This window comes from Eptatretus burgeri, chromosome 8 (assembly GCF_056783735.1).
Source record: "Eptatretus burgeri isolate ZD-2024b chromosome 8, Ebu_testis_v1, whole genome shotgun sequence".
Lineage (NCBI taxonomy): Eukaryota > Metazoa > Chordata > Myxini > Myxiniformes > Myxinidae > Eptatretus > Eptatretus burgeri.
In genome coordinates this window covers 76,722,440-76,742,439 of record NC_140968.1, presented here as the reverse complement: position 1 = coordinate 76,742,439, position 20,000 = coordinate 76,722,440, and the positions used below count along the sequence as shown (strand labels likewise).

General features: G+C 42.8%; 1 protein-coding gene and 1 pseudogene across 1 annotated transcript in view; both read left to right on the top strand.

Annotated features, from left to right (window-relative positions):
* LOC147022090 (transcription factor MafB-like) overlaps window positions 1-20,000 on the top strand; it is a 140,063-nt gene that overhangs the window by 20,682 nt on the left and 99,381 nt on the right. The gene's annotated exons all lie outside the window — the stretch shown is intronic.
* LOC147022091 (signal recognition particle RNA) lies at window positions 5,791-5,931 on the top strand (annotated as a pseudogene).

Here is a 20,000-nt window from a genome sequence, read left to right as displayed (position 1 = left end):
TGAATTGCACAGCACAAGATATTTTGAATTAAATGGAGGTAAGGTGTTTTTCGTAACATAGAGGTTACGTGGTGGTGAAGTGTTTTCAATAACGTGGAGGTTACGTGGTGGTGCAGTTTTCAATAACGTGGAGGTTACGTGGTGGTGAAGTGTTTTCAATAAGGTGGCAGTTACATGGTCGTGAGGTGTTTTTAATAAAGTGGAACTTATGTGGTGGTGAGGTATTTTTAATAATATGGATGTTACTTGGTGGATAGATGTTTTTAATAACGTTGAGGTTACGTGGTGGTGAGGTGTTTTTTGATAACATGGAGATTACGTTGTGGCGTGGTGTTTTTAATAACGTGGAGGTTACGTGGTGGTGAGGTGTTTTTAATAACGTGGTGGTGAGGTGTTTTTAATAACGTGGAGGTTACGTGGTGGTGAAGTGTTTTTAATAATGTGGAGGATACGTGGTGGTGAAGTGTTTTTAATAATGTGGAGGATACATGGTGGTGAAGTGTTTTTAATAATGTAGAGGTTACATGGTGGTGAAGTGTTTTTAATAACGTGGTCGTTACGTGATGGTGAGGTGTTTTTAATAATGTGGAAGTTACATGGTGGTGAGGTGTTTTAATAACGTGGAGGTTACGTGGTGGTGAGGTGTTTTAATAACATGGAGGTTTCGTGGTGGTGAGATGTTTTCAATAGCGTGGAGGTTACGTGGTGTTGAGGTGTTTTTAATAACTTGGAGGTTACGTGGTGTTGAGGTGTTTTTAATAACTTGGAGGTTTCGTGGTGTTGAGGTGTTTTTAATAACGTGGGGGTTACATGGTGGTGAGGTGTTTTAAATAACATGGAGGTTAAGTGGTGTTGAGGTGTTTTTAATAACGTGGAGGTTACGTGGTGGTGAGGTGTTTTAATAACGTGGTGGTGAGGTGTTTTTAATAACATGGAGGTTACGTGGTGGTGAGGTGTTTTTAATAACGTGGAGGTTACATGATGGTGAGGTGTTTTTAATAATGTGGAAATTACGTGGTGGTGAAGTGTTTTTAATAACGTGGTGGTGAGGTGTTTTTAATAACATGGAGGTTACGTGGTGGTGAGGTGTTTTTAATAACGTGGAGGTTACATGGTGGTGAGGAGTTTTTAATAATGTGGAAATTACGTGGTGGTGAGGTGTTTTTAATAACGTGGAGATTACGTGGTGGTGAGGTGTTTTTAATAACATGGAGGTTTCGTGGTGGTGAGGTGTTTTTAATAACGTGGAGGTTACGTGGTGTTGAGGTGTTTTTAATCACTTGGAGGTTACGTGGTGTTGAGGTATTTTTAATAACGTGGGGGTTACATGGTGGTGAGGTGTTTTAAATAACATGGAGGTTACGTGGTGTTGAGGTGTTTTTAATAACGTGGAGGTTACGTGGTGGTGAGGAGTTTTTAATAACGTGGAGGTTTCGTGGTGGTGAGGTGTTTTTAATAACGTGGAGGTGACGTGGTGTTTAGGTGTTTTTAATAACGTGGAGGTTACATGGTGGTGAGGTGTTTTTAATAGCGTGGAGGTTGCGTCGTGGTGAGGTGTTTTTAATAACATGGAGGTTACGTGGTGTTGAGGTGTTTTTTATTAACGTGGAGGTTACATGGTGGTGAGGTGTTTTTAATAATGTGGAGGTTACATGGTGGTGAGGTGTTTTTAATAACATGGAGATTACATGGTGGTGAGGTGTTTTTTATAAACGTGGAGGTTACATGGTGGTGAGGTGTTTTTAATAACGTGGAGGTTACGTCGTGGTGAGGTGTTTTTTTATTAACGTGGAGGTTACATGGTGGTGAGGTGTTTTTAATAACGTGGAGGTTACGTGGTGGTGAGGTGTTTTTAATAACATGGAGGTTACGTGGTGTTGAGGTGTTTTTAATAACGTGGAGGTTACATGGTGGTGAGGTGTTTTTTATGAACGTGGAGGTTACGTGGTGGTGAGGTGTTTTTCATAGTGTGGAGGTTACATGGTGGTGAGGTGTTTTTTTATAACATGGATGTTACGTTGTGGTGAGGTGTTTTCAATAACTTGGAGGTTACATGGTGGTGAGGTGTTTTTTTTATTAATGTGGAGGTTACATGGTGGTGAGGTGTTTTTTTATTAATGTGGAGGTCACATGGTGGTGAGGTGTTTTTCATAACATGGAAGTTATGTGGTGATGAGGTGTTTTTAATCATGTGGGGGTAAGGTGTTTTGAATTACGTGGTGGTGTTTGTTCCACTGTAGCGATGTGGGGTGAGGCAAGAGTGGCGGGCTGATCCGTGCTCAATGCTCATAGATATTGTTGCGAATTCGCACCCGCCGGCGTGCGAACGGCCACGTCACTCGAATCGCAACCGCGTCGCCAACCGGACGCACAATTCAGTCATGACCCTCCGGGAACTATCGCCCGGAGCCAGTCACGGGTGGGCCTTTCGACCTCACCACAATCGTGCCAATCGGCCACCCACGTAGGATAGGGTTGTTCGCCAAACTCGACCTACCTTAGTACCCACGCGGATGGTAAACCTGGCGATCGTACCTCGCCGCAGATCGACTCCGGACACGAGCCGCTTGGGCGGCCCGTTCTGTACTATCGGGATAACCGAGCGGTGTTATCGTCGACCTCGACGGTTTAGATTATTTACCGGGCGTTTTACACCCACTACGAACCCTTTACGTGAAGCAGGATGGAGATTCAATTAGAGAAATGACGAAGCGAAACAGGAAAACAGTTCACACAAAGCACATTTATTTCCCAGCACATGGAAAGCACATATATACAGCCATACAGTCAAAATGCACATATAGCAACCAAAACAAAAGCAACAACGACGCAGAGTTACTACCGACTACGCGCACACACGGCAACACTTATACAGTTCTACATTACAGACGGCGCCAACACACATTTACACAAAAGCAAAGGAAAGAAGCCACCCTCATAGACAAGGGGGCAGACAGGCCTGTCGGCCATATGTGCGCGTGACCTGGAGGAGCGGCCAGGTCCACGAGACCGGGGGGTCCTACCCGCGTCCTCGTGACGCGTTGGCGGACGAGCCGCAAATGTGGCCGCGTGGCTGTGCCCCGACTCCGTGCTCCTTGGTGGGTTTCGTTGGCACGACGTTTGGAGTGGGGTGGGAACGGGGCCCCCTTTCTGCACTATCTCAGTGTGGGGGAAAGGGGGAATTGTTGATGCCCTGGGGGAGGAGAATGGCTGGCTGGCTTGGGTCCCGCGACGATCGATCCCACACCGCGAACTCGTCGCCGACCGCCGTCCTTCTCGCCTCGGACCCGAGCTCCTTTGCCTCTTCCCGCAACTCTTCTCAGCCGACTCCAGAACCCAACTCTTTGCCACACCGATGACTTCGCCACCCGACTCCACTGACTTCATTCACCTTGCGCTCGCCTTCTTATAGGCCGGCAGGAGCAGCTAATATGCAAATATTCGGATCAGGATGACCTTGGGGGCGGAGCCACGCTCGCCCATTGGTCGGAGGTAAGGGGGCGTGAATCTCCCCTGATCCTAGAATTTGCATATATCGATTTCACACAGACGCACCTGGAGGCGGGGCCAAGCCGCCCCGCGCTTGCTAATTGGACGGAGGAAAAGTGGGCGTGTAGCGTTCTTGATCCGAATTTTCCCTCGGAAAGGCCACTATTTGCGCTCGCGGATCGGTGCGTTCGGCACCAATCGCTGAATGGGCCCGAGACAGTCCGACGCTCAGTGTTCACAGGTGGTGCGGGAATGGCCGTAGAAGGAGAGAGGTGAAGGTGGTGGATGGTTTTCGGTGGTGGTTTGATGGTTATGGTGCCGTTTGGGAATGGCGGTGATGCGATGATGTGGGAGCAAGTTGTGAAGGTAAAGGTCGTGGCTGTTGGCGTTGTTGTTGTTGTTGTCTGAGGGTTGGAGCGTGGTTGCAGTTGGTGACGATGGCTGGCGTGGTGGTTGTTGTGTGATGGCGATTGAGACGTGGTTGGTTCAAAATAAAGATAGAACAGAAAAAATGGCTAACTCAAAGTGTCGCAGCCTGAATGGATCACATAAATTCCCTCTATACAATGGGTTTGGGCTAACTACACATGTACTTAGAGATATCTTACCTACGGACCCTTCATGGTGTAATGCGAATTTCCACAGCCGTAACAATATATAGATATCTATATATTACTAAAACTCTCATCTTGTGTATATGTATGTATGTATATATGTATGTATGTATGCATGTATATCTGTATGCATGTATATATATTTATACATGTATGATTGTATGTTCCCGAAAAACAGCCAAAACGGAACGCGATATTGCAAAAATTTTCAGGACACCTTACTCAACGTTCGCCTGTGGTGTGCAGTATCAAGGTTAGTTCAAATCGGGTGACGAAAAAATTATTAAAAAATCAATTCCTGATTCTGTCCAGTTTTGGTATGACGATCCATAAAGCGCAAGGACAAACCATGGAGAATGTGTTGATATACCTCGAGAAAGCGGTTCGCCGAATGATGCCTCCTGAGGTAAATGCTCATTTTCTTCAAGTTAAAGTTTGACCATTGCATAATATTAAAATTTTGTGTATATTTATATTTTTTTCATCAACCGCTGCCACAACAGGAACCCAACAGGTTTGCCGGTTGTCGAGTATATATATATATATATATATATATATATATATATATATATATATATATATATATATATATATATATATATATATATATATATATATATATATATATATATATATATATATAGCCATGCGCCGCTTAACGACGTTCCGGGCAACGACGGATCGCATATACGACGGATCTCCCAGCTCTGAAAAAAAAAAAAATGAAAAAAAAATGCAGCTGAAAAATTCCTATCGCCGAGTGATGCAGCCGACATCGTGCTACCAGTCGTATAAAAATAGCACATACAATTATGTACACTGTTCAGTACATAATACTTCATAATGATAAACGACAGTGTGGCCCTGTTATAATGCGATCGTTGAGGTCCATAAAATGTCATCGTGAAAAAAACAGGATCGTGCTAAATCGGGATTCAAGGAAATCGACTTTCAAACTGAACCAATGTTTCCACGTTTACCTTTGAGCAAGTAAATTACCTTTGAATTGAAGAATTCCGTGAATAAATCGTTGTTACAGTCGAAATTAAAACACAAATTTCTTTTTGTGTGAAGCTTTTCATGTTGTTAAAACAATCGCACAGTTCCGAAAATATATATCACAATTGACAGGAGCTCGTTTCTTCATTTATAAATTATAACATCGATGCAATGATTACGTATTTATAAAATCCAAACGCTATTTATTCATCTTTCTATAATCGATGCGAGAGGAGATTGTAAGCTGCTGCTCACAATACCGATGGCCGTCATGAACAGCACAAAGGTAAAACTAACGTGTCTTCCGTCTCTCTTGGATGCGTGTTACAATTGCCGACAGTATTCAGTACAGTAACATGCTGTACAGGTTTGTATCCGAGGAGCAATAGGTTACACCATAGAGCCTAGGTGTCGAGGTTTGTGTAAGTACGATGTTCGAAAACGAAAACGAAAAAAAATGATGTTCGCACAACGACGACGTCGCTTAACGACGCGTTTCTCAGAACGTAACCCCGTCGTTCAGTGGCGCATAACTGTATATATATATATATATATATATATATATATATATATATATATATATATATATATATATATAAAAAAAAAATAAAAAAAAAAAATATATATATATATATATATATATATATATATATATATATATATATATATATATATATATATATATATAACCGGGCGTAGTGGCGTGCGCCTGTAATCCGGCTACTCGGAGGTTTGGGTTGGAGGATCGCTTGAGGACGGGTGCTCTGCGCTGGGCCGCGCTATGAGAGGTTGTAGGGCAGCCCGCAATCATGGCGAAACTCAATCCTTATCCCTGTGTCGTAAGAAGCGACCAGGGTTGCGTCAGGAAGGGCATCCGGCGTAAAACCTATGCCAAATCATTATGCGGATCATTTCGGATGATCCGCTGTGGCGACCCCTAACGGGAGCAGCCGAAAGACGAACAACAACATATAAATATATATATATATATATATATATATATATATATATATATATATATATATATATATATATATATATATATATATAAATATATATTGTTGCGGGCCGGTGGGGTCGGGTGAGAAGACTACTAGGTGAGGGAAGCTATCTCGGTTCCCACCAGACTCCCTGAGATTGTAGGCCGTCGCACATGGATAATTCCGTGACGCGGCGGGTCGCTTAACCAACCGTGGATGCCAATAACTCAACCGCGTAACCTAGGGTCCTCCCGCCTTTGGGTGAATCGGGTTACCTAATTAAGCACGTGGTTTAACCACCGGGGAACCATGCCCTCGGTATGCCTTGTCCGAACCGGACCACTCTACCGAATCGGATCTCCTTTCCGGATCGGATGCAGCCGAGCGGCACTACGAAGGACGTACCGGCTGGAAGAAACGGATTGTTGGGAATGAAGTCCCGGCTAGACTTAGATCCGAACCATGCTGGACCAATGAGAGAAAAGACAAAGGTGAGCTGGGAACATGTCTAATGATGATTATTTATTTACAAGTGAGCGAGGAAAAGCATGTGGCACAACAAAGGTTTATTGGGTATGTAATGCAGGGAAAGAGGAGAGGGGGGTGGGGGGTGCGACAAGTATACAAGCAACTTTCCAAAGCAGACACAGTGCAGACTTGACATGAGATTATTCACAGTAACAACAATAAAATATCTTCTACAGGCTTACTTGACAGACAGGCGCCAACACACTCAGACAAAGAAAAACCAATGAAAAGAAAAGGACTTTTGCAGCCAGGAAGGGGGTTGAGGTTATAGTTTTTCGGTACCTGAGCATTTTGGCGGAAGGGATGCTCCATGGTGCGCTACCCGACAATGGTTGCGTAGTTCGGGCCACAGCCGCACGTGTCGAGATCGTGTCTGGAGGAAGGGATGCTCTGTGGTGCGCTACCCGACAATGATTGCGTAGTTCGGGCCACAGCCGCACGTGTCGAGATCGTGTCTGGAGGAGGAGCTTGAGTAGAGTAGGGCGGAGTCCAGAGGACGGGGTGGAGCAATAGGCAGGACGCTTGGTCGACGTCGTGTGGTCGGAGACAAGTAGCAGGAACACACACTTCACTCCTCCTTCAATTCCACAATTCCCTCAATTCTCCTCAATTCCTCTCCATTCTCCTCCATTCTCTTGAATTCATGGAGGACCCCTCCATCCTTATAGAGCCCGGAGCTCGGGGAGGAGCCATGCCGAAACCAACGTCATCGACCGAGCCGTGCATTCCGACTGGCTCCGACCCTACACGTGGTCTGCCTTCCTGGGCTGGGTTTCAGCCAGATGCCGGTATAGCCCACCCATCTGGGTGCAAAACATATGTGACAAGTCGCGCATGTCTGGCCTTGGGCAGATGGATGGTGGTGCAGCTTAAAGCATTTGTCCAGCCAAACGTGTGCGTCGAGATTTTGCCTCAGAAAACGAGACTCCGGGTAGACGATGGTACGCAGTGTTAAGCGGGACGAGGGTAGCAAGCAAGGCAAGGCACCGTGGATAGTCACGCTGTGGTAAGCGAGACAAGGGTAGCAAGCGAGGAAAATTTACCTCAGCAGTGAAAAGAGGAAGAGTGGGAAGTGGAATGGAGGGGAAACTGATTTAATAAACCTAACTAATAGCCCATCGCAACGCACTCCCTGCTGTCCCGCTTGACAAAAGGTAGGGATCTATCTGCACGTATGTTGAGATAACTATCTCAGGAAACTATCTGTTGTATGCATGCGGTTCCGGGAACTGCAACTAATATATATATATATATATATATATATATATATATATATATATATATATATATATATATATATATATATATATATATATATATATATATATATATATATATATATATATATATATATATATATATATATATAGTCAACCCCCGCTTCATCGCGGTTCACCTATCGTGCCCCCGGTTCATCGCAGGTTTTCCCTTGGAACATAACTAATTTTTTCTGTGGATTCCCCCGGTACATCGCGGTAATAATATATAGAATATAAATTATTTAAGCAATAAATTATAACGCGTGGTGCTCGACCAGTCACACAACGCACGAGACAAAGTTTCGCTTGTGAACTTCGAATATTTTCTACGTTTTTCTCCAAGCCCCATGATGCCGCCCAAACGCCCTGCACCTTCTAAGGCTTCTGGCAAGGAACCGAAACGCCAGAGGAAGGTCCTGGGACGCTCCAGGAGAAGGTTAACATAAAGGTGCTCGATATATGCTTCGGGAAGGAAAAAGGTTTGCCGCCGTTGGACGAGCACTGCTCATACCCAGCACCTCAAAACCGACCATACCAAACCAGACCAGACCAGACCAGACCAGACCAGACCAGACCAGACCAGACCAGACCAGACCAGTCGATCTCCGGCACCTCAAACCCAATCACTGCCAAACCGACCAGACCAGACTAGTCGATCTCCGGCATCTCAAACCCAATCACCCCCAAACCAATCAGACCAGACGAGTCGATTTTTTGGGGAGGCGTCCATTCATCGTGGATTTTCACTTAGCGCGGGGAGGTTTGGAATGTAACCCCAGCGAGAAACGGGGAATTACTGTATATAAATATATAATAATTTTCATACATACACATATGTGTATAATTTACTTGCCTTGAGGCCATCTTGCCTGGGTTTGAATCTTGGCACAGTTATAAACTGTCATCCCAGTGTTTAATAGGTGGGTTAGTTCATCAATGTATCTGCTGTCGCTTGGATGGATGAAAAATGGCATTAGTTGGTGGATGTTTAAGATCTCACTCACCGTGGCCTTCGTAAAGGGTAGAACTATCGCTGGCACCTTGACCAAATTCCAAATCCCTGCCCTAACTCCTGCTGGGAGAGGGATTACAAACCACTCGGCATGACACTTGGCCAAGAAACTGCTTTGGCAGAACCAACGCTCTGTAACTCAGAGTTTGGTACATCAGTCAGCCATGTATAATTTGCACTAGCAATTCCACTATTACTGATTGCACCTGATTATTATGCTATTTTCAGGGACTGGATATGCATAATAATATAATGACAATAAGTTAATATTCAGGTACTGGACTCTAAGTCAGATTATAATATCCAAACATTTTTAAAGCTCTGTTCTGTAACTCTCGATCAGTAATAACCTTATTGCAATTGAAATGTATGTTCTTCTTCATCTCGATTGCACCTCCTAATTGTGCGGTGCAAGTACTAATAAACACGAGTATACAATAAGGAAAAACCTAATCCAAGACCATCTTCAATGTGGTTGTCAAATGATAGTTGCAGGTTTGAAGATACTAACGTTTTAGCTCTGATACCATTTCCAATCCCATCCTTAAATAATGCCAAAAAGATACGTGTTTTATATTATTCCTCATCCGATGGTTTCTTCTTTCTTTCGCATTTCTCTTTACTTGGACTCTAAACATCTGGCAATGGAGCTTTGGCAGAATGGTCACCCTCTGGCCAAAGCTAAGTAGCTTGTCAAATTGATTTATTGAATTAACTGGCAGTTGATGTGAGTGCTGACTGTCTGTCACCTTCAATGTAGTAGTTTCAATTGGTGGACCTCTGAAGCTTCTACAAGAGGAAGGAAGCTCTGTAAAGGCTGTCTTTTCTGAGTCCTGAATTAATGCATTAAGAGCTTGATCATTATCTCGCTTTGCCTGAAGGGAAGTATGTGTTCTGCTTTCCAAAGTATTCCATGAAAATGTATTTACAACAGACTGGTAACAAACAGACCAGACACTGAGATAATGTGAAGACTAATAGCCATTGATGTTGGAAAGACAGCATTCAAGAGCACACACTGCTGAAAACACAGATTGGCAAGTAAGGCACAGGAACAAGTGGCACATAATTTGGTGGTCGAATTTGGAGTTATTGCATGCTCATCAGGAGGAAAACTCGATGTTTTATGATGTCTGTGTAATGGGTACTAATTCCCACCTATACAAGAGAGGATGCACAAGATCTTCTTCACGGATTACTCCATAGTACACCAAACGATTCCACATCTCACTGACAGGCCGACCCACAGCCGCTTCCTTCTCTGCTGACCTGTAAATGATCACATTCTGATCTAACACTTGGGAAATGTCTTTCATTCCAGGAAAATCTTACATTCTCACTTTATCTGTCTGCAGAAAGATTGTCAAAAAAAAAACACCTATCGATTAACAAACTCAACCTCTGGAAAAGTATCAGTATCTTGAACTACTGGGCCTCTCATTGATCTCAAACCTCTCCTGGGCAGACCACATTTCAGAGCTGGCCTCCAAAGCCAGCCACAGACTGGGCAACCTACAGTTCTTGCTTGGTAAATCTGAACTTCCTGGCCGACAAGACAGCTCAGCACAGTGGAGTCATGCTTTTCCTTTTGAGCTGATGTCACTACTCCATACATATCTCTTCTGTATACAGTGGAATTCAAGCTCTCAACATCAGACAAAGAAGCAGAAGCACAAGACCAACTGTTTTGTCATCACAGGCAGTTTGGTACCTCCTCTGTCTTCAAGAACCTCTCCTCAGGTCTTGTTTCCTCTGTTCTTTCTTCCCTGTGCTCCTCTCCATACCCTCCAGGTTGCACACATTCTTCTAGCAACACCATCGTTGTAAAATACCTTTATCAGCCTCTTTAATCCTGCTCTTCGCTCCAAGGTCTCGAGTTGGCAGTATGCATCACCTGAGCTCATCCCCCATCACTACCCATGATCTTTTCTCTGCTCAGCGACTCTCACTATTGATCTGTACACTGGTTTCCTTCCCTCTTCTCGATTCATCACCTTGTTGCATACATGGGTTGGCCAACTGCCCCACTGACAGTGTGTGTCCATCTATCCTTTGTCACCTAACTCTTCCACGAGTCTAGACTCTGTAGACAAAAACGAACCCAGTGGCAAATTTGGCCATTTTGTCTTGTGAGCTCATGATGGAGTACTACACATTATAATGGCCATCGAATCGAGTTTGCTCAATTTTGGTATCCTCAATCCTGGCTTTGTCTTGGCAGAATCCAGAAGAGTTTTAATGTTTTGAGATGTCAACCTTTATGTTCATCAGAGGGAATGAGAGCTTGCTGAGAACTGTTAATTATGCATCTCTGACACACACTGTATCCACAATCAGACAAGACACACCTTTGTGACATTCACCATTCTGCTTGAGCTTGGCCTTCCATGGTTGTAAAAAAACAACAGGGATATAGCTAGTTGCCACTTCTCCATCAGCCTCCTCATTAAGTGCCTGGATGGATATTTGATGCAATATCACTGCTCAAAAATCAGATATGTGCCAATGAACAAACCTGTGAATAGCAGACACACATGTAAACGATGTTCTTCAATAAATAACTTACTTGGCACGTAACACATTCTTCCTTTTATTAAAAATATACCACTCCTCATCCATCCCCCATTTCCCCTCTCTTCTCCAAAAATGAAGGAATAGCAAACATCATATCATTTATTCAAGTAACTTTATGTAAAGCACAATTAAGGGTAACCTCATCAACCCAAGGCTGCCACAACACTTTCACTTTTCATTTCCTTCCCCAACATTTGCATTCATAATTAAATTATCTTAAACTCCTTGAAGTTCATTATCTTAGAGGCTATCTATTGTATTTATTGCATATGAAAGTGATGCAGAAATTTTATGCCCCTCTTCCTCCAATTCACACCATGTGTACACCATTAGGAACTCCACCTCCCCACATACAAGTATGCATTGGAACTTTTTCTCCATGAGTTAATTTTTGATGTTGATGTACCATACGCTTTAGAGATGGTTGGTGCTGCCAAAGCAGTTTCTTGGCAAGGGATGTACTGGGTAGTTTGGCATTGCCTTCCCAGCAATGTTTGTCCATGCTCTATCCTTTAAAATGTTGAGTGCCAAGCAAGGAAGCAGCACGTATCATTAAAAAAAGTCTTTTGTGCAACTCAGACGAGGATTGAATCACAGACCTCCCAGACTCTGAGAAGATGCTCAAACCATTATGCCACCGAGTCTGGTACCATGAGTTAATACCACACCACAAAAGCATTCCTTGTATCCCTCCTATATACTATTTACATGTCTCCATATTATTAAAGCTTAGGCAAAACAAAGTACCATATTTGTTTCTACTTGTACACCCACTCTCTGCGGGAACAACTGGGGGAGGGGTGTTGGGGTGGGGGATCACGTCAAGTGCGCACCATGCGGACTGCAGTTTGTTATTATCCTGATTGTTTAACGGCCATAATTATTCCCATGTTATTGTGGGGTTGGCTGGGGGACGCTTGACCCAAGCCGTTCACAAACTGGCTGGCCATGCCTGAAGTTCGACTAAGGTGAAGACAGGAATTTATAATTTGATTAGTGGCACTGATAGCTCACCTACCCTTCGTGAAGGACATTGTGAGATCTTTACAGTCCACCAACTAATGCTGGCAGACAGGATGCCAGCTTAACTTCCATCCGAGAAATGGCACACATTGATTGCCCGACCTTTGAAACACTGGGATGACGGGACGACAGCTGGGTTGGGATTCAAACCCAGGGTAGACAGCTTAGAGGAGAATGTGCATAACTCGAGGCCATCCTGCCAGCTCCCGTGTTAATATTACCATCATTATGCCATTATCAATGGATGGAATCAACCAATTAATTTGTGGTTAGAATAATTTTGATGGAAAACATTACTTGGATGACAGTGAGGCTGGAGTCAGGATTGGAGGAAGATGTATCAAAAACCTAAGGTATGCCGACGACACCACTCTGTTGGCAGAACGTAAAGAGGATTTGATGAAACTGCTGCAGACAGTGAAGAAGGAAAATGTAAATGCTGGTCTTTATATAAACCGAAAAAAATATTAAAATCTTTAAAACTGAGAAGATCAACATGTTGAGAAGGGGTGTGTTCCATTACCAATCAACTTGTAGAGCACTCACCACATTCCTCGCTTGAATATTTAATAAGATCTTACATCAGGTTATTAGCAGGATCAGACAGTGCATGCATGCCATTATAACATGTTAGATGAGGTCATTGGAAGGACCAGACTATGTATGATATCATAACATGTGATATCATGTCAATGGAAGGATCAGACAGTGCATGACATTATAACATGTTAGATGAGGTCATTGGAAGGACCAGACTATGTATGACATCATAACATGTGAGATTATGTCAATGGAAGGATCAGACAGTGCATGACATTATAACATGTTAGATCAGATCAATGTAATATGTTTCTCAATCATTCCCTACTCAATTATTCTCTTGTTGACAGAGATTGGAAACCTTGCCTCACCATTCTATATTCCCCAAAAATATAATTTACCTCTGTGAGGGTGTCGGAGGGGCAATATCTCACGTCCCAAAAACCCCTTGGGAGAGGGAGGATATTATTTTGTAAAAACATGAATATGCTATTATCATAATCATTAGTGTTGGTATTTTTGGTATGAGAAGTGGCCTTGGAAGAACGTCTTCATTAGCTATCTTAACACGGATATACACCTTATCACGGACTTTCCCCAAGGCAGAACCCTCCCTTGGGGAGGGAGGCAAGTTAAATCGCTACAACCTCCATCATCCACGTGTAAAGACTCATGTAAGCAGCTTTGTGAGCTAAATATCGTTGTCACTTACCTGGAGGCCTAGCAAGTCGACAGCTCTGATCCATTCATCTGAGGAAGAGGAGGAGGAGATTGGGACCATACTCTGTGCAGAGCGTTGGTGCTGCTTAAGCAGTCTCCTTGGCTATTGGACACAATCCTGAACATGTCGCCACTCCGGCACAGTATACCAGCATGCTGGCACTCATTTTGCCGACGTCGGAAGGATGACAGGTTGAGTTAACCCCACCTTGTATTAATTCAACAGCTGAGTGGGATTTGAACTCAGGACCCGAGGATCCCAAGCCCACCACCCTAACCATTTAGCCAACACCAGGCATCATCTGAGGAAGACAAGACACGATAAGTATAAAATGCCTTAATCACGTCGAGTTTCCTTGAAACTTCTTTCAGTTTAAAAATGTAATTGTGCATTGGACGGCATCTACTGAAACGTTTGTGGTTATAATAAGTTTTACATCCGGAAGGTGTGCCCCATGAAAGCCATAATAACCTATAATACACCTCAACATGGAGTTTGTGCAAGGCGCAACCCCCCCTTGGTGATGGAGGGGGGGGGGTTAAATCGCTACATCCTCCATCGTTGTGACAGTCCTCCTGTCAAGTTTGGTTGCGATTTGATAAGTAACCACTGAATGTATCGCGGTCAAAAAAAAACGTCAGACACTAACTTGTTTATTTTAATAAGATAATTAACCGAGTAGATTATTACAGGCAGGTGAGGAATTGTATTAAAAAAAAAATCACTTTCTTGTTGGAAAAAAAAAACTTTTGAAACAAAACCTTTTATTGATGAACATCACATTTTATTGACCTCAAGTGGAAATTCCACAAGTGATAGAACTGTACCAAATATCACTGAACAAATTAAAACATGTGTAGTGTTATATAAACGCATTGTCACAAACGTATCACAAATCTCTCCACACCCACCCTTCCCAACAACTGGCCCTCCCCCATCTCTAGCACTGACGCTCGTGAAAACTTCACACGTGATGTTAAGTTTTCACTTCAAATCGTGTTTATAGGGATTTCTTGCTTTTTCAAAGTGAAATTTCAAATAAAAACTTTAATAAAACAACTGCCACTCACCAACTAATTGCTTCACCTGTGGAACCCTTACACACCACCCTCATGCAGAGAAACAGAGAGCAGAGATGGCTGTTAATAACCTCCAAGAAATACCTAATCTTGGGGAGAGTTATGTGGTGCTGATGGGGGATAGTGTGAAGGGAGAAACAAGAGAGCTGCATGTGTATCACTGATGTGTGAAATATAAAAGTTGATTCCAAAGTGACGTATACCTTAAGTTAGGTTAAATTCACTGCAAGAATGGGTTAACGATAAAGAAGTTGCAATTGCTGCAATGTGCCCCCCTCCCAAAGTCATTAGATTTTGTTTTTCCTGGTAACAGTACAAATACATAATGATTCAATTTGACTTGAATAGATGACAATGTGGTTTCAATATATATAAAAAGAAAGAGCTTGGCAACTTTAAGTTTTGGAGATCAAAAAAAAAAATCGCCCTGTTTATATTTCTCCGTTGAGAGAATGGGTTGTCCAACATGTGGCTCAAGACATGTGGCTATAGTAGACTTATTAGGACATTTAATCAACGTCATGAATCCTGAACCTTCCACGGTTTTGACTTTATTTGACCTGTGACTCAGTCTTTCTGTTTCATTGTGGGAAAACGTCTATCTCTCAGTGCAGGGATAGTATCGTGGAAAACTCTGTTCTGCTGTCATGAAGAAGAAAAGGTTGTACTGAAGTGGGCGAAAAATAAATAAATAAATAAAATAACTTTGTGGATTCCAAAGCACATGGCCTTGGCAGAGCAGATTGTTCCAAACTTTTTTTTCAAATGAGGTCAAATAGCATTTTCTGCACAAATATAAACGAATCTCTTACAGTCCTGAAAGCCATACTTGCATGTTAATTTAGAGAACTATGGATTGCCTCGGATTTGAAGGTGCTGCACCAAGTGTCTTGTTCCCAGAGTGTTGCGTCAAAAATAAAGCAAGAACTATTATTTGCATATGGTGGCAAAATGGCCGAGAAGTACGCACACTTGCATCTAATCTGTCTAGCCTGTGTTTGAATCTCGACCCAGCTATGAACTGTCACCCCAGTGTTTCACAGGCAGGACAATTCATCAATGTGTGTGCCGTCTCTCAGATGGACGTTAAACTGGACGTCCCGTCTGCTGGTATTAGTTGGTGGATGTTAAAGACCCCACGTTCGTGAAGAGTCGGCGAGCTATCGCCGACACTGAACAAATTACAAATTCCTGCCATTACTGCTGGAAAGGCAATGGCAAACCACCGAGTATAACCGTTGCCAAGAAGCTGTTTCAGCAACACCGATACTCTGTAACAGAGTATGGTGTACATCAGAATCAGAAAAATAATTATTTGCAAGTTTGCTGGACAGTGAAACCATGATAAGAGCACAATCATTGTTTCTTTAACTGGCTGACCGGTTGGCTTAGAGGTATACACACTTTCCTCGAAGCGGTCTAGTTTGGGTTTGATTCCTGACCCAGCTATAAACTCTCAACCCAGTGATTCACAGGCAGAGTGATTCATAAATGGGTGTGCCGTCCCATAGATGGACGTTAAATGGGTGTCCCATCTGCCAGCATTAATTGGTGGATGTTAAAGATCCCATGGTGTCCTTTGTGAAGGTAGGTGAGATATCGCTGACACCAATGCCAAATTCCAAATTCCTGCCCTAACTAGTCAAACATCAGGCCTTGTCAGCTGGTTCATGAAGACTCTGGCTAAGCTTCCCTCAGCCGACCCCACAAGAAAAAGGTGGGTTGAGATAGTGGCTGTTAAAAGAAGAAGAAGAATATTGTTTCTTTAACTGGTATGGTGTCATTTTGACTCACAAAAAAATTTGAATGCTCATTGTATCTTGGTCTCACTTTATCAGTGAAAGAAGTTTTGATTGAAGTTCAATGCAAAGTGATTCTTGTAAAATGTTATATAAATGTGTATACTGCACATACATTCAGCAAGATTGGTGAAACAGATTATTCTGTATCTAAGTCAAAGATAAAGCAAGTGAAAGATCAAAGCATACTGTGACGTCCACGGGACTTCAACAGTCCCGCCAACGTAGAATGAGCCGAAACGATGGAGGCGGTTTATTTATTTATAACCCAAAGATGGCGGTTCTAATCGCTCTACCGCAAACGGGACGAGGAAGGTGGCACGAGTCACTTTTCACTGAGTTGATGATGTTTATTTGTTTTTATTATTACCAGAAATAACAAGACTCGGCAAGAAGAGGGATCCGGGGCGATTCGACGGGATGGTGTGGGATCGGGCGTGGGGAAAAACACAGACAATTCCAATGAATATACAGTTCTCAATCCCTCTAAGGTTCCAAGCACACACACACACACACACACACACACACACACACACACACACACACACACACACACACACACACACACACACACACACACACACAAAAAACGTAGCTATTTCTGGTGGGCAGGCTGGACCGTGGTGTGGACGCAACTGACCCTGGATCGGCGTCGGACGAGCTGGCCTTGCTCTCGTCAGGGGGGCAGGAGAAACCGTGGTGCTGTCGACCTCCTGGTCTTGGCCCAAGTCCGCTCACAGCCGCCAGGGAACTAGTTCTGGCGCCAAGTTGCGAGCAGGAGAGGGAGGCAGGTCCGCCCGCCGTTCGACCCCGTACTCCGAGTCAGCAGAACCCCAGAGCCAACCAAGGTGAGGCACGAGGCTCGGCAAGGCTCCAAGACACAATCGATTCAGCACAACAACAAGGACGCTCTCTGCCGCCACAGGGAACCACACCAAAAAAACACGATCTTTTGGTTGTAATCTTCTTCCTCTTCCTTTTAGACCCCGAACAGAACCTTTTTATCCTTCGTCCTCGTCACTCCCAATCGAGCCGTTTATTGGCCCACCGCCATCGCCTTCCGCCAATCGTGATCACGGCGCGGAGCCATCCGCTGCACTGTCCTGTGACGTCACGGCCAGTCTTCAGAGAATACCAAAAGGGGTTTACGCAGACACTTACCCTATCCCGTGTCCCTATCTAATTACGTGACATTTATCATTTCCCCCTTGAAGAAATGAACATTTACTAGACAACTTATCACCACTGAATTGCTACTTATTACATCGAGATCCTGGTAAACTCGAACAGCATGGCATACCTAATTAAACATCCTAATTACCCTTTGAATGCATACCCCCCCCCCTCAAACGTAACAATACTGTTCATAATTGAGGCAAATAGAAACAAAATGTCATGCTTTGCCCCTAATTCAGTTTATGGGTTAACACATTCCTGAGTCTAAAATATGTCATTAATAGTGTTCCATCTTCTCCTATAATTTACATACAGTCAGTCATTCTTAAGTAAACTTCTCAAGAGAGTCATGAAAAGTTTTCTCACTTTAATGATGTGCTCATGTTTCAGCCTCATCGTAATATAACTAATAGCTACACATGTTCCCTTGAATTATAAACTGATTTAATTTTTCTCTCACTTTTAAAGGAATATTTATGAAATCAGTGACAAATTCAAGGCTCCTTTTATCTTTACTAATCAAAATGATGTTAAAAATAGACATACTAGTATTTGGAAGAAAAACAAACAACAGGCAAAAGTATCCTTCCAATGGCCATTTCATGAAAAGATTTAGAGACAAGTTCTATCGATGCTGCTGATGAAAATGAAGGGATATTCTTTAATCTTCACATCACTTCAATTCTATCTGATCTCTTCCTCACTGCATCAAGGAAATGTCCATATCTCTTCATCATGGCCCAATACGTTCTACAGTCAACACGATCATTCTGTACCTCTTTACACACCATGTCTGTTCATACTGATAACTGAGAAAAACAAAAAAAATATAACAGCATGTCGTTTGTTTTTGTAGTGCATGTTCCAAGAAAAAATTATGTCAACTCATAGTAAAATGAACTTTTTATGCATGAAAATAAACTCGGGGGGTTGCTAACATTCATTGCAACAGTAATGCAGCCTTGTCATCGACTAAGAATATTGAAAACTTGGATTGTTCTTCATTTTAGGTGTTCTGAAATTCCAGTTACTTAGGCATTAAGTATGTGTAACGTATTTAATATTTTTGGCATTCAACTCACATTGAGGGTATTGCAATACTCGACCATGCTTGCCAAGTATAGGTTGTCTAAAGATGTGTATGAATTTATGCAAGAATTCTTCAGGATATTTCTTATAATCTGCACCTGACCTGTGTGTGAAATTGGTACATTCAGTCTGCCCACAAGTTGGCAAGTAAGAGTCTATGTATAAGAGGGACAAGAATGCTCATCAAGTCTGGAAAAAAAGAGTGGGCTGGCAGGAGAGTTTGCAGGTGTTTTCAGTAGCTCACTTTTGAGCTGTGTATCCTGGATTTTAATCTCCACCCAACGACAAACATTCTTCCTGGTGTTTTGCAAGCAGGGTGATATATTAATGCAAGAGTGAAAATTGGATATTTGGGTTTAATTATATCCTTCATCAGGCGATCCTCGGCTACCTCGTTCTCTGGGGTCTTAAGGCGTTTCCTGGGTAACCTCGCTGGGGTCTGAAGCCGCCATGTTTTTTGGCCTGCTAAACCATGCCTTGACTTGGAACAGACCGCAACGATTTCTTCACGATTAAGTTGTTGTTTTCACTTTTCTCACTCATATTATCGAATGCCTGTTCATCATAGCTAGGAATAGTTGTGTGCATCACTTTTTTAAGTGCTGTAGTTTTCAAATTAGGAGCTTGGAACGATTTCATGCTTTATACTGTCTGATGCAATTTTCCACGATCTACTCTCACGGACTAATTAAAGTTTATCGTCAAAATATTATTTCGGTTTTGATTATCGGATATCGTCCTGATTAAATTAGTGTCGAAATCTGTTGTGAAATATGATAATATAAGAAATAACGAGTCTTATAACTAAGCCGATACACCTATTTACTTTAAGCAAGCAAGGCTATGTTCCCTCCCTCCATACATACACATGAAAATGTGAAATTTTCAAAGCATTAAACTTGTCTTTTTCCACTGTTTGGAGAATTATACTAAGTGAACAAAAAATTTAGGAACGTGCCAAAATTAACCAGTTTCATGAGCTAGATGATTTAAAGCATTCAATGCTAAACCGAGCACCCTGTCCCCCAGAGAGACTGCTGATCCATAGCATTTGCCAGATATCTATGTTTTTGGAGGTTTAGCGAGGTGCTCGAAAGGAATTCAAACCAAATCTGGTT